Here is a 14,869-nt window from a genome sequence, read left to right as displayed (position 1 = left end):
TCTATGGACATTATTAAATCCCAGACAACACTTGAAAAAAACATTTACAACATGCAGAATGAGCAAATGAAGGTTTAGGATCCATGGTGGACACCCAGCAGATTTCACAGTTGTGTTTTTTTTTTTTTACCATTATAAATGGACTTGAGCAGCCTCAGTGCTTCATTGCTGTAGATGAAGTGTTATTCTCCATAAAAGCCACAAGAGAGCAGCATCACATTCTTCATTCTCTGCTTGTTGGCTCTCTGGCACCTACAGCTTCTCCCACTGGGATCCCCACAGTGATTCATCACCCTCAGAGGCACGGGGACTGATGACTGAGTCAAAGACCCCCATCACTCATTGGGCCAGTCAATAGTAAATCCAAGCAGTGATGATCTGGTGTAAATTGAAGCATTAGCCTTTCATTCACCTGTAGCAGAGTGGGAATGATGGACTGCTCCCAGATCTGGGCATCTGTTGAGACAGCTCCCTCTTACACACACGGTGTATCAGGATGACATGGAAGAATAATCAAGAAGGCGAATAGGAGAAGAGTCCTGTTAGTATACTGGCATTTTTTTTAAAACTTAATTTATCCAAGAAAAAATGGAGGATTAAGCACACATACTTGATTTCTACAGAAAAGGCGAGGTGACATGCAGCAGTTCAGTTAGTTATGTTAAAGGACCACAAAAACAAAAGATAGGACCATTTAAATCTTGTGTTTGCTGTGGGAACATGTTGTCGTGCCACGTGATTGGCTCACGTGGGGATGAGCTTGTATCACGTGGCAACATGATAATTAAATGGAATCACGCAATCTATTGCATGACAACGATATCTGTTAAGGCGCGGTCACAAATGCAGGATGCTATTCAAACTGGTGGCAACAAGATGCCAAGTTGAACGTGCAGTTTTGTGACTTTGTGCCAGGAATTTGCACTGAGACAGCTTCAGAAAGGAAAAGAACAACACACACCACATATCGATGAGGTGCCGGCTGACCGGTGTGATAGCACCTGAAATGGAGGCAGTCGATCGGAGCTAGAGCGTGCATCGACTCCCTCCTTTTCAATTTACACTGAGATGGAGCTTTTTTTTCCCTTAACTTAATGCTTATTTCAAATCACATATCCTACAACAGGCAATAGAAAATACACATTACATGGCACATTACACAGGTTAAAGAGAGAAAAACAAAACAAACAATAAAGACATAAGGTGGCACATGGTCATCTCTTCAGGTAAATTCTGCAAGCATGAAATAAAAGGGCACAGTAACAACATAACTGCATATGTTTGCGATAAGCAGACATCCCTTTTTGCACATGCATGCCTTTACTTGTGTTAGCAATGGAAATGATTGATATTACAATATTTCTTTCGGCATTTGAAGTGTATCTTCAAAGCATACAGTCTCCAAAGGCTCTTCTTGGATCAGTGCATTGTAATGAAAGTCACATGAGGTTGATCCATGCTTAATGTTGCCACAAGAAAGGATCCACTTTCCATGTGATAGGGCCATGCTCCCGTGTAAATTTTAAGTTGTGGGAGAAGTTAAGGATCACATTCCCACTATTTATCATTTTGAGGCCACAAGATAAATAAATAAAAAAAAAATAGTTCCCAACTTTTTAGCAACTAGAACTGCAAGGTATCCTCATCAGAGAGAATCTTGTGGCCATGAGGTGAGGATGTCATGGCCACATCTTTTATTTTGTGGCCCAAACATAACAAACTAAACTGCTCCATGTCACCTCTCCTCCTCTGTCGTTTTCAGCCAGGCCCTGATTCATATTCACACAGTTGTACACAAATCAAACGCCTGACGCTGATAGTTCAGAGCAAGCACTGGCATTAAATCTGTTTCCTTGGCCTTTTCCCATTTTCCCTCTGATTGAATCTGTTTTTATTATTTATTTTCGGTTGGACAAAAGCTATCCGAAGCATCACGATAAGAATCTCTGCTAGATGGGATCCGTGTCTGTGCGGATCACGGAGACACGTTTTGCTCAGTGTGATAAGGCAAGGCATGTCTCACAGCTGAGATAGCATCATGCTGCACAAACGTGTTGGATGCTTTTCCAGACACTAGACTAAAGGATTCCCCTCCTTCATCCATTTCAGTGCTCCGTTATGTAACGCTTTCACTTCACTGTAACACACACACACACAAAAAGTGTTTGGTGATTTCTTGATCCAAATGAGTTGTGCCATAAACGTGCGTCACCCACATCAATAATGGATGAAAACCAACATGAAAATGTTTGTCCACCCCCCCTCCCCGTCCCTCCGTTCCTCAAAATCAGCCTGCCTACCCTTCGTCCAGCTTGGGTAGTTATGTAACTCTGTGCTGGCAGACAGCTGAAATGCCACAGACAAGCAAGATGGCATTCTTCAAGATGGTGGGGACAATGGAGGACCCCTATCAGGTCCCCCCAGACCTGCTTGCCCGGTCCCCCCTGCTTTCCTGCTGGACCCGGCCCTGACATTTTGATTGAGTGCGCCGGGGCCTGTAGTAACAAGCCACTGCTGCGATGTCGCCGCTGATTTGAGCTGCGTCTGCCATCCTGTGACTTCCACAACAAGGGGAGACCATTTTTATCCCGGCCATTACTCTCAGTCCTCTGGCTGGGATGCTGACCTTTCCACCGGCGCTCATTGAAGAGTAAATGCCGATTAGTGTTGTTGTGCTGAACAGGAATGTGACAGTGACGGCTGGCAGGTGTGAGCTGAGGCAGCAGGTTGCTGTGGACCGGATGAGAGATTTCCAGGCAGGTGTGTTGTTATGTAATAAAACATAATGCTAGTTTATGCTGACTGCAGTCTGTGTAAATGGTGGCAGTGCACCAAATCTGGTCATTTTTTTCATCTTAATCCTCGTTAGAGCCCAGACGGGGGGAACAGGGTAAGCTGAGCCTGTGGATGAGATGAGCCAGCCCTTGTTTCTAGGCAACCATACACAAAATTAATCATGCGATTTCAGATATAACAAGAGGAATTCATTTGCCTCATTTTTGATAAAGCAGTTATAAACACTTAAATACTTGCTAAAACATTAACATTCATAACATAATGGAAAACACCTACAAGAATAAATGTATTATATAAAAGTGGCAAGTTTGCAACATTTTGCATCATTTGGCATGCTCTGCAAAACTGTGAATGCACTTTCTAAAACATGTTCTTAAAAACAGCATGTTACAGTGTGTTAGAAAGCATTTGTAAACTGGAGGTTAAAGTCAAGTGTTACTTATTTGTCAGTGTCAGATTGTTTTATTTATCAGCATAAAAAATATCTTGTATCTAAACAGAAGTGGACACATTTAATGCTTTATTTTGAACTTCCTCTACTTTTCTGCGAATGCCCAGAAATAATAATAATAAAAAAAAAAAAAGAAAATGCAAAGTGTCCCTATAAATACATATAACAAGACATTTAGCTGAGAACCTTGTAGCACATTTATTTCACTGACTTTTTCCTGTTGTTTGATTCTGTTCAGTTTTCTGTGATTTCTGAGATTTGATTCAACACAGTAGAGCCTTTAAAGCGCCCCAAACTAGGAAAAGAGCGATGTGTATGATCATTAAACTCGTCATGTATCTGGACAACACCAAGGTTTGCAGAGCTGAAATCTAATTGGTCCTTATACCTTTTTTGATTGCTAATATTTTACCCTGCAGCGCTTTAATGTGATAACATGGGCCTACAGGAGGCCAGTCAACCTTATGATATTCATTTGCAGCATCACACCAGAGCATATTTTCTTCTCAAGTAAATGTGAAAAACATCACCCTCAGCTTGAGAGAAAGTGGAGCTGTGACAACACTGTACAGTTGGGAAATGTCAAAGCTAATATTCTTTTTTTTTTTTTTTTTAATCTTTAGAAATAGGCGGTGGGTGGGTGGGCAGATTGTGGGGTAAAAATAAAGAGCAAAGGGAATGAGTCACCGTTCCCTCAATCCCAAGTCTGGATATAAATACACACACGTACACACATACGCTTTTCCACGCGTGGCTGACATTACATAAACTGGAGCGTGGGAGGTGCGATGCGAGGCATGTATAATTCATCGATGTGGGACTGAACTGAGGAGTCACTTTCACCCAAGCAGCCCCCAAACATCACCGATGTTTTGGTTGAATTTCGATGGTTGATTCATTGTGGACATACAGTACCACTTTACTATTAAATCAATCACTTTTGCATTGATATTAAAGTGCAAAGTGACAGATGGCCCAGAGGCATCCCAATGAATCTTAAAGCAGCTGTGAAACATGACAGAAAGTGAGGAGAAAGATCAGACTGTCATGATTGTGGGGCAAAGGTGAAAATAATAAGGCTTTCCTGCAGTAGGAGTGCTGTAACATCAGCTAAAATCCACCCAATTAACTTGCTTAGAAAATTAAACAAGTAAATACAGCAGCTAAGACTCCCTGGGTGGAGAGTTTTTGTGCATTTTCCAAAACTGCCATCGCAAAAAATTATGACTCTCATTGCCAGAGGCCTTGCAAAAAAGAAAAAAAAAAAAAAAAAAAAAAAAAAAAAAGATCAGCTCAAGGACTGGAGCTGCTCTCTTCTTTAGAGATATTTCGACAACACTGCATGGCAGCCAAAGTCCAAACTGGGTGTTTTACTATAAATGACAGATCTCATCACACTCACGACTTTTATTGCTTAAAATTGCAGCCTGCTCTATTAACAGTCAGAGTAAATACCTCTCATTCAGAAATTGAGCATTTCTCTCTCTCTCTCTCTCTTTTTGTCCACAGAGGGCGCAAGAGTGTGTGTAATCCTGTTCTGTGGGCTGCCGTGACTCTCCACTGCAGTTGTCTCCAAACAGCCAAGTAGAGTCCTTACCCACAAATGAAACAATATATATGATTTATACGATCCCCTCTTTATGTTGTGTCTTCTCGTCATCACTTTAAGACATATTCGCTCGAGTCGGAGGAGTTTGCGTTCAATATCAGTGTCTTTTTTTACTTGTCTGTCTATTAGAAAGAATTGAAAACACATGAAAGCCTGAGGAAACTGCCAGCTGCGGTATCGAGAGGGCAATAAAGACTTAAGAAAGCTGTGCTGGGGAATGCCTGCATTTGATTTTGATTACAACAAATATAAACATCCACTTAAAATCCCATGTCTCCACTTCACAATTTCAGATGTCAATGATTTATCACCAGTGAAACAAATATGGAGTGAAATATGATAGCACTTTTGTACATTTTAAGTTGACGTAAAAAGGAAATACGTTTTAACACTATAATTGCTCTCATATTTGACTGCCAAACTATCAAATGGATTACAGTCCATTAATCATGTGTGACCCTGAGAGTGAAGAGTGATTTCACACACAGAAGTCTCTTCAGGGAGAGATTTCAACAGCAGTGGCCTCGGCAGTTTCACTTCTCCCTATCAGATTACACCGAGGGTCGATGAAAAGGAAATAAAAGCAAAATAAACGAAACTATGTCAAACTAAACAAAACCAAAATAAAGCAAAACAAACTGTCACGTCAATTAAACCAAACGGAGCAAATCCACTTACACCAAGCCAAACCAAACCAAACCTAATCAAACTAAAGCAAACAAATTACACCAAAACAAAGCAAATTAAATCGGTTAACCCAGTCCAAGTCAAACTGAACGGAACCAAACCAGTTAAACCAATTAAACCAAGCCATGCTGAACCAAACAAAACAGGACCAAACCAAACCAAGCCAGGCCAAGCCAAAGGCACATCAAACCAATTAAATCAAATCAAAGAAAATCAAACTGGAGCAATCTGAACCAAACCAAACCAAACTAATTAAACCAAGCCAAGCCAATCCAAATTGAGCTGAGCCAAACCAAACCAAACCAATTAAAGGAAACCAAACAAATTAAACCAATTAAACCAAGCCGAGCTGAACTAAAGCAATCCAAACCAAACCAAATCAGATTCATCATTTTTTCTCAGTTCAGTCCAGCTCAGTTTGTCGGGCTCTCTGCTCATTTCTCTTGCGAAACTCCAACACATGCAACCTGAGGTATATTAAATCCTACGAGTTTGAGTGCCATGTCTCTCGTCTTACACCTCAAACGCCCGTCGGCGTGGAGCTGGGGGGGAAAGCTGCACTCCAGAGCGCTCTGCTCAGCCCTCAGGCACGACACGGCTACCTTCCAGCTCGCAGGGAACTCAATCAGGGATCAATAGAGTGTGTGGTGGTGGAGGAAACAACACAAACACAGTGACCTATAGGTCTCTTTCCTCTGCTTTAGGCGCGTTCTGCTCTGCCGCTCCCCTGGGCCGTGCACACAGGGACAGCGCAGCCATACATGACGGTTATTAAGTGCTATGTGTAAGCCATAAATCAGCTGATGTATCAACTACCAGGGGAACTGCGTCCGGCACCACCACTCCTCCCTGCAAACACAGCTTTTTTTTATTACCCCGAGCAAGCCAAGTGTTTCTGTGCGAGTGTTTTTCTCCTCTTTTTTTTTTTTTTTCCAGTGATGGGTATAAAAGAAGCAACGACACAGCCATAAGTTTTCATGACATGATTTTCCCCTGTTTTTTCCCCCCATAAATGCTTTCCAGTAAAACACACTGCAAGCGTTTCAACATGATGCACCAGCGCTGGGTTGGTTTCTCCAACATAAAATTAGGCACAGTGCAAACATGTGGAAAGTGCATGTGAGGACTGCGAAAGACATATGAGGACTTAAAATGAAAGATGAAATGGGGTGTTTTGAGTTTTGTGGCTTTAGAAATGCATCCTATTACACTTACCAGTTACCTCATCAAAACTGTGATCAGTAACACAATCCATATTGAATAATGCATGCTGATTACTTTCAAATTAATTTGCCATATGTGAGGTGTAACGATGCAGATTGTGGAAAATCCCAAAGATCAGGAAATTTCTGTGAGGTTTACATGCAAACACAAATTTTATAAAAGGATATAACACCTTCACTTTAAAATTACTCCCAGCAGTAATCCTTAAAAAAATTCACAAGTACCTGCACTGAGTATAAATCATTGTTTTAAGCAACATAATGGAATATAATTGCATTCTTTTTCTTTTTTTTAATTATGCAACAATAGAATAGTACAAGATAAGGACCCATCATTACAATGACCAGGATGAAACAAAACAAAACAAAACATAGCAAAAGAGGAATGAATTGATGGAACATAAAACACACACACACACACACACACACACACACACATGCATGCATACACACACACAATGACTACAGTATGGAACAAAGGGCACCAAATGTGAAATGTTGCCCATCATATGTGCTTACTTACAGTCTTTTTAAAATTTAGAATAAGTATTGTAATTCAAGTGTACTGTCTCTACCCAACTCTGTTTATGATATTATTGAACTTTTGCTCTGCACGTCTCTTCCCTGCTCTAAAAGCAGTTGATTAACAAGGAGCTGTCATCTATTTAGGCAGAAACTCTGTGCATTTTCCCTTATTAGCAGAGCCCGGTCTTCCGAAAGGCAGGGATTTTTCCCTCTGAGGTAATGTCACTGGAAACGTTGACACAGTATCAGGCTTCTCCCAAAACACTCGACTTTAGCATCCAGGGTTCCAGTCTCCTCTCCCTCATCCCACATCCTATTCAGCAGTGCTGTCGGGGTGTTGTCACAGCTCCAGTTTTCAGTGTCGTACCCTCGTCTGGCCGGCCTGCACTTCGGTGTCTGCAGCTGGATGGAAACACTGCACGACTGTAGTAATCCACTGGCACCGAGTCTGTGGCAGTGACTCTCAGCAGGAGGGGAACAGGAGCCCGGAGAAGTAGGCCACTTCCTTAAAAACCTGGCCATGCTTGAAAGGGCTGCTTTAAAAAATATAGATTTTTTTTCTCTTTCATTTTTTTCCTGACTATATGTAGGTCACATGAGGACACTGAAAAAGGAGGGATTTGTTTTTCCAAAAGGCTCATTTTGTGGGGCACTGGGAGCTGGATCGAGCCATCGGGGTCGAAGGGGGCACAGAAAGCGGGTTTACCACAGCCATACTTTTCCGGGAAATGCTGTGTTTAAAGCTGGCACTGGGCAAAGTCATTTTCTCACCAGGGATTAATGTAAGGCAGAGGAGTTTTTCCCTGCAGGCTGAACGACATCTCTCCTCTCCTGCTCTGCTGGTTCAAAGGAAAATCAAATCCACAAAGTTGGGCCTTACCCGTCCTATTTTGACTTCTCGTCAACAATTTTGATTATATCTGTCCATCACAAATATCAGTTGCATATGTGTGCAGAATATGCTTTGCAAGCTTATAAGACAACACTAATTTACCCGCAAATTCACTCCCATTCATGTTCAAAAAAATGTGGAAAATGCTCTATTAAACATTAAAGTTGCTACACATAGGTAATATCATTGTAAATACTTGGATGGCACATGTGTTTGATAAAAATTAAACTATTTTTTCCAGGGTAATTTTTCCATTGAAGGTTACTTGTGAGTGGTTGTGACTGACAGCTCGGGGAGCAGGCCAAAGAACAGTGGAGGTCAGTTATTGGCTGTAAGTTGTGCGTTTAAATTAAAAACCAGAAACAGAGCAAGCGCTTGCTATTCATTTACTGAGTGGCTAGCTCCAGCTTGGCCACTTATGTCTCATCAGTGCATCAGCAGTTGACAAGCGGACCCAGAAACCTCCTACAAAACACATGTGGTATATTTATATAAGATCTTTAAGTGATCATATTAAAGTAAAACAGTATTTTAGGGAACAAATGTGCTGACCAAGTATTCGGGGGATAGAATTACCCATGTGTGGCAACTTTAATGTAGTTTTTCACATTTTTTGAACATGAATGGGAGTGAATTGAGGTAAGTTAACTTTGACTTCTATATGCCAAAGCATATTCTGTGCACATGTAATGCAACCGGTATTTGTGATGGAGAGGTAGAGATATGATCAAGACTGTCGATGAGAAGTCAAAAGAGGACAGTTATGGGCCTTTTAAAGTGTATTTATGTCGAACAGATTTCATATGCAAACACAGTTTTCTTCCTGTTGCTCCATGCAGCTTGTTGAAGGAATATTTGGAGCACATTTCCAGGGTAGGAATAAAGGCAGATGCTGCTCACCGCCGTTCCATCATGTATTCACTGCACAGCTCCGAGCAACCTGCACGGCCATGATGGATGACATGGGGGTGCCATCAAATGTTTCCTCTATAAGGGCTAACATCGGGTCTTTGCATTCTGTCATTCTCTGTGTTTTTATCAATAAGAATCTCTGGATCCGTGCCTGGGAGCTTCAGGGCAATTTTTTACGATTTGTGCGTGCCAGAAAAACTGTAAAAGACCTTGACAGTCCATGGTTTTATTTATTTACGGTGTATGCGTGTGTGTGTGTGTGTGTGTATGTGTGTGAAGATGCTCTTTCTGCAATGCAACACATACCACACATTCTGTAAACATTACGCAAGTGTACGTTTCACTATGACAATTCATTCAGAGGCACTGTGCTTCGCCAGTATGGCCTTTTAAAGGTGCAGTATGCAAAATTTAAGGCTGATTAAAGTGAGGAACAGATCACCTGACAAAAACGGACAAAGCAACTAGTTTATCAGTGAATCAAGTGAGAACCATGTTGTCTCAACTATAAAAATCTGGGGTCTAAACAGTCCTGAACATTGGTAGTTTTGTATAATGCACCCTTAAGAGTGTGACCTGAGTAAAACGTTCCCTGTTTAGGAAAATGGTGAACCACAACAAATTTAAATCTCTAGCTCCTAAGATTTTCCTTTGCAACAAATTGCACTGAAAAATGTGACAGCCTCGCCATTATATATATCAAGGATGTGAGGAGGCAGCGCAGATGTCAACATTATTCGATGAGTGAACATTTGATTGCTGTTTTTGAAACTAGAGATGGGCGAAAATTGTCCAGGGGGGGAAAATGGCTTTTAATTGATTATTTCATTGACAGACAGAGCAGCGGGGGAATGCTTGGATATTGAAAACGAGGAAGTTTCTATTTCTGCCTAGACCAGCAGATGGTTCGATGGACGGTCACATGGCATGTGAATGGAGCTTTGAGACGGCGTCGAGAGCGAAGAGAGCACTCAGCGCTGCACCCTGCAACACAAAGAGACAGCTCTTGTGCGGGGATGACTGGTGTTGTTACTGTATGGCTCAGGATGGCAGGAGTGCCTCTCTGACCTTGAATTCATCTAGCGGAGCCGATTGCTCACACAAAGTAATGAAAACTGACTCACACTGCTGCCATTCAGCCATTGACAGCGTGGACATTGTGCGGCCCGGCCAAGAGCTCTCATCACATTTCATTGGTTTTCCTTAAAGGTATACAGGACGTGGCCATATTGTTGGGATAAGCAGCCATAAATAACTGGATTGTTTCGGGTTGCAGGTCGTAAAACGAGGTGAATGTTTAATTTGTGCATCAACAACACCGGTGTGAACCATCACTGTTGAGACGCTTGCCCTCCCGCTGTGTGTAAAGTACATTTCCGGACACCAGAGAGAAGCCATCTCATTAACAGCGTGCATCAGCAAGCATTAAATCAGCCAGTCAAGTCATGTGGGTGAGAGGTTGTGCGTGTGTGTATGTGTGTGCACGGAGGAGGACGAGGAGGAGGAGGTGGTGGTGGTGTTGTTGGCAGGGGGTGGGTGGGTGGGTGGAGTCAGAGCGTTACCAGGGCAACAGTCTCAGTTATGTAACATCATATGGTGCGGTGTAAACAAAGCATCCAGCAGTGTGTACACCCCGCCTTCCTTCACTGCCTTGGAGAATATATATGGAAACAGACGGCTCGAACTCAGCTACATTTAAAACAGCAGCCTGTCTCTGTACCACCTTTGGTGATAAAAAGAAACAAATTACACACAGAGACTGCAGTGGACATTATAGCCTCATAATTTACAGTTTACAACCAGGCACGGCACCTTTAATTGAAAATGCTGAAATACAGTTTGTTAGAGAACCCAGCAAGTGTTTGTTCTCTGGTTCTGGTTTCTATAATGATGTTTAAATGGAAAACTGTCCTGTGTGATATGTGTATATGTGTAGAGCTTATCTCTAGAGAACAGCTTGGATGCCAAAACCATTGGATTTATATAGGGTGTGTAAAGCCAGTTACTTTTGTATCTACGGCGATAGGAAATGTAAGGAGAAAGGAGATGAAAGGACACCATCCTATAAATACTTCAACAACATCAATCCTTCCCCAAAAGCTGAACCATGTGCCAAGAGAAATCGGACACAAACACATTCCCTTATGAATACTCTCTTTCTTTGGAAGGTCGCGTTCAATAAATATCTATTTTTGATACAAAGGAAAACAAAGATGGGGAAAAAAAGCACAAAAGCCTCATGAACATTGGCTGCAGAAGGCTCCAACCATAAGTGCCTTCCCTTCAACGCAGTGACATAAAAAGGCTATTGTTCAGGGGACAGTTCTGGTGGGCAGCTGTGCTTATTTTCTGTAACCACTCCAGGATATTTATAGTCTCGCTGCCATTCACTAACATTGTGGAAGCAAGCTGAGGAAGTCCCCTTCTTCAAACTGACCAAATCAAGATTAAATTGCTGCACTGACAAAAGTTTTACTGACATGGCAGAGTTTAGGAATGTTGGGGACTCCAAACAGAGCTGCCCTGCGGTCAAGAAAATCCCTCCAGAGCCTCAGAAACACAAGAAAGAAAGAAAAGGAGAGAATATGAGCCTCCAATCCAGCCCCAGTATTGTAAGTTGACACTATCTGCAAGAGGGTGAGGTGTTTGTCGAGGCAACCAGATCACCTCTTTCTCCCAGGGATTTCCATTAGGCTAAAGCTACAAACATGTGTTCAAAGCAATCCCACATTTCTGCTGAACTTAAAAGAGCCAACCAGCTCTGGAAATGGATCCAGTCCAGCTCTCACAGCAGAAAAACTCAGATTTGGCCTGTGTTTGCATTGACTTAAATGCATTGGCGCTGCCAGCAGAACAAACACACTGCACTTTTACTTATATCCTCTGCACATAATGATGTCAAGTTGTAATGTTTCAACCTGGTTGATGCTGACACTCTCGGGGAAATAGTACAGAATTGAGGCCCTCCACATGTTCCCTTGGCCAATTCCTACCTTCCTTTTTAAAACTATTTTTAATTCTGTCTCTCAAGACATCCATGCCATAGTAAATCACTCCCTACAGCTTGGTGTCTTCCCTATCTGTAGATGCCCACTCCTCCAAACAGTATGAAGTTACCTGTGGTGTGCCACAAGGATCAATTTTAGGACTGTTGCTTTTTAATCTGTACATGCTAATCCTGGGCAATGTCAACAGGAGGCACAACATCTCTCCACAGTGGTTTTGGATTCTGATTTTAATTCTAAGGGCCGTGGGTGGAGTGTCACAAAAACAGCATTTTATCATCTGCAGAATATCTCCAAAGTGAGGCCATTTCTCTCCCAGAGCAACACAAAGAGAGTGGTGCAAACTTTTTTTTTTTTTTTTTTTTATCCAGCAGAATAGACTATTGTAATGCTCTAATTTCTGGTGTACTGAAGAATGCAATAAATGTGTCACCATTCATTCACAATTCTGATTTTAAATTTTGGTATTATTTTATAAGGCACTACATGGCCTTGCACCAGACCACGTCCCAGAAATGCCTGTGGTTTATGAAACAGGAAGGCCCCTCAGATCCTCGGGTTTTTTTTTTTTTTTTTTTTTTTAATTTTATTTTAGCCGTTCCACAAAGCAGAGCAAAAACATTTGGTAATGCAACTTTCAAACATTACACTCCAAGCCACTGGAGCAGCCTTCCAGAGGATCTGAGAGGAGCTGAGAATATTGATATTTTTACTCTGAAAACCCATCTATCTAGTCTGGCTTTCATGTAGTGTTTAATAACTTTATGACTTCATTATTTATACTTATTTTATACTTATTTCATTATTATCATCATCATATTATTATTTTATTTATTCAATCAGTCATTTAGCTGTTGATCGTGATGATTTATTTTATTTTATTTTATGATTTTACTGTTTTACTAATCTATTTTGAGTAGTATTTCATATTTTTGCCCTTGTTTTTTTTTTTTTTTTTTTTTTTTGCTTGTACCATTGTTTTTTTTTTTTTAATATTTATCTTTTATTATCGTCACTACAAATATTTTATTTATTTATTATTTATTTTATTTATTTTTTTTTTAAGTTGTTTTGGTGTGCTTTAGTCTCAATATCCACTTTTAAAATTCTATGCTTCAGTCGCTTGCAAAGCATTTTGAATTGCGATTTAATTTGTTTCAACGTCACTATGTAAGTGGGGGCTCAATTCATAAAGAGCTGTTCCATCGCTGGCATTGCTCAAAGCAAATAAGCTGCCCTATCACGAGAAAAATAAATAAATAAAAATAAGACAAAAAAAAAAAAAAAAAATAGGGTTATGTAAAAAGTTTTCACATCACACTCTGCCTATTCTCACTTCACCCCCTCTTTGGCTTTCATCCTGCATAAAAAAACCCAAAACATCTTCTCTATGTGGGTGTGCAGACAAATGCAAATATAGCAGCCTCAGACAAAACCGAGAAACTTGTGTGACTGGCAGGGGTGCCGCCAGGGATTTTGGGCCCCATGAAAAGAAATCTTATTGGGCCCTTGTATAGCCGGCCAAACCTTTTTATTTCAGGCCTTTCGAGGGCCCCCTCCCCCATTGTGGCCCTGGGTAATCAGTCCCGCTTTTCCCCCCACTACGACGCCCCTGGTGACTGGCGGTGACCTCTTAAATTATTTTAATTGTCAAAAGCCTTGTGGTTGTGTTAGAGACACAAACTCCTCATTACGTCCTATGATTTTAAATGATTTTACTTGCATGAAGTCACTGGCACCTATTGTCCATTCATACAAAACAAATCCCCAACGCGGACAGAAATGCCGCATTGACTCCAATTCTGGCTGAGAAAAGACAACACCTCATTCCTACTCTCACAAAAAATGTTCCACTATTCAAATGTGCCATTTTAAGTTGTTGCAGTTGAAACAGGTGAGTCATAAAGCTCAACTGAGCCAGGAGTCCCACTCTGCAGTCTGCGGGAAGCCTGTGATATGATGGTGGGTGGCTGTCACACAATCACTTATTAATGGGTAGATTTGCCTCACTGCAGCAAAGTTTCTTTGGGTGACAGTGTGTTTCTCTGTAGCAGTTTGCAGCTACTGCAGCTATTGACTGGATATGAAAATTACAAACTGTTCAGGCTCTGGATCACTTCAGTATTCTAGGTCATCTGCTCTCACACACCGCAAACTCGAAGGAAAATATCCATTTGGTGTTATCTGCTCGTTATTATTTCATCCTGAATTAGTTCCGAATTAGTAGCTGTGTTTTTCCATTAATACAGCCAGCCAACGAGGTTGTACTGTAATGTTTTTTTCCCCTACACACACACATGTATATATATATACATATGTATATCATTTTGTAATCTTATGCCACTGTGAATAAACAATGTTGTATGTGAATGTTGCTGGGCGAAACATTTCCATTTATTCATGCATTTATCTGAGAGCTATTTCTATCTATATGGCAAAAAATAGCATGACCTTTTTCACTGGGTGATGTGTCACAGCTGAACCCACTCACACTCACGATGGTCATAATTCGAGGAATACAGACACAGGATAAAAATAACGACACCACGTCTTGGCACCAGACACACCACTGTGCCCAGCTCACTGCTGCAGCTTCTTTATCAGCCTGGGTTTCTTCACAATGCAGGCTAATGCCAGGCTGCAGGAACATAGAAATAGGAAGACTTTATTCCAAAATGACAATTAAAACTGATGCCCCTGCTGGCAAATTGACTGTTGTCATGAAGGTAAAGCATTATGAGCTACTATTAGATTTAGGAGCCACCTTAA

This window comes from Myripristis murdjan, chromosome 11 (assembly GCF_902150065.1).
Source record: "Myripristis murdjan chromosome 11, fMyrMur1.1, whole genome shotgun sequence".
Taxonomy (NCBI): domain Eukaryota; kingdom Metazoa; phylum Chordata; class Actinopteri; order Holocentriformes; family Holocentridae; genus Myripristis; species Myripristis murdjan.
Note: the sequence above shows the minus strand (reverse complement) of the source record.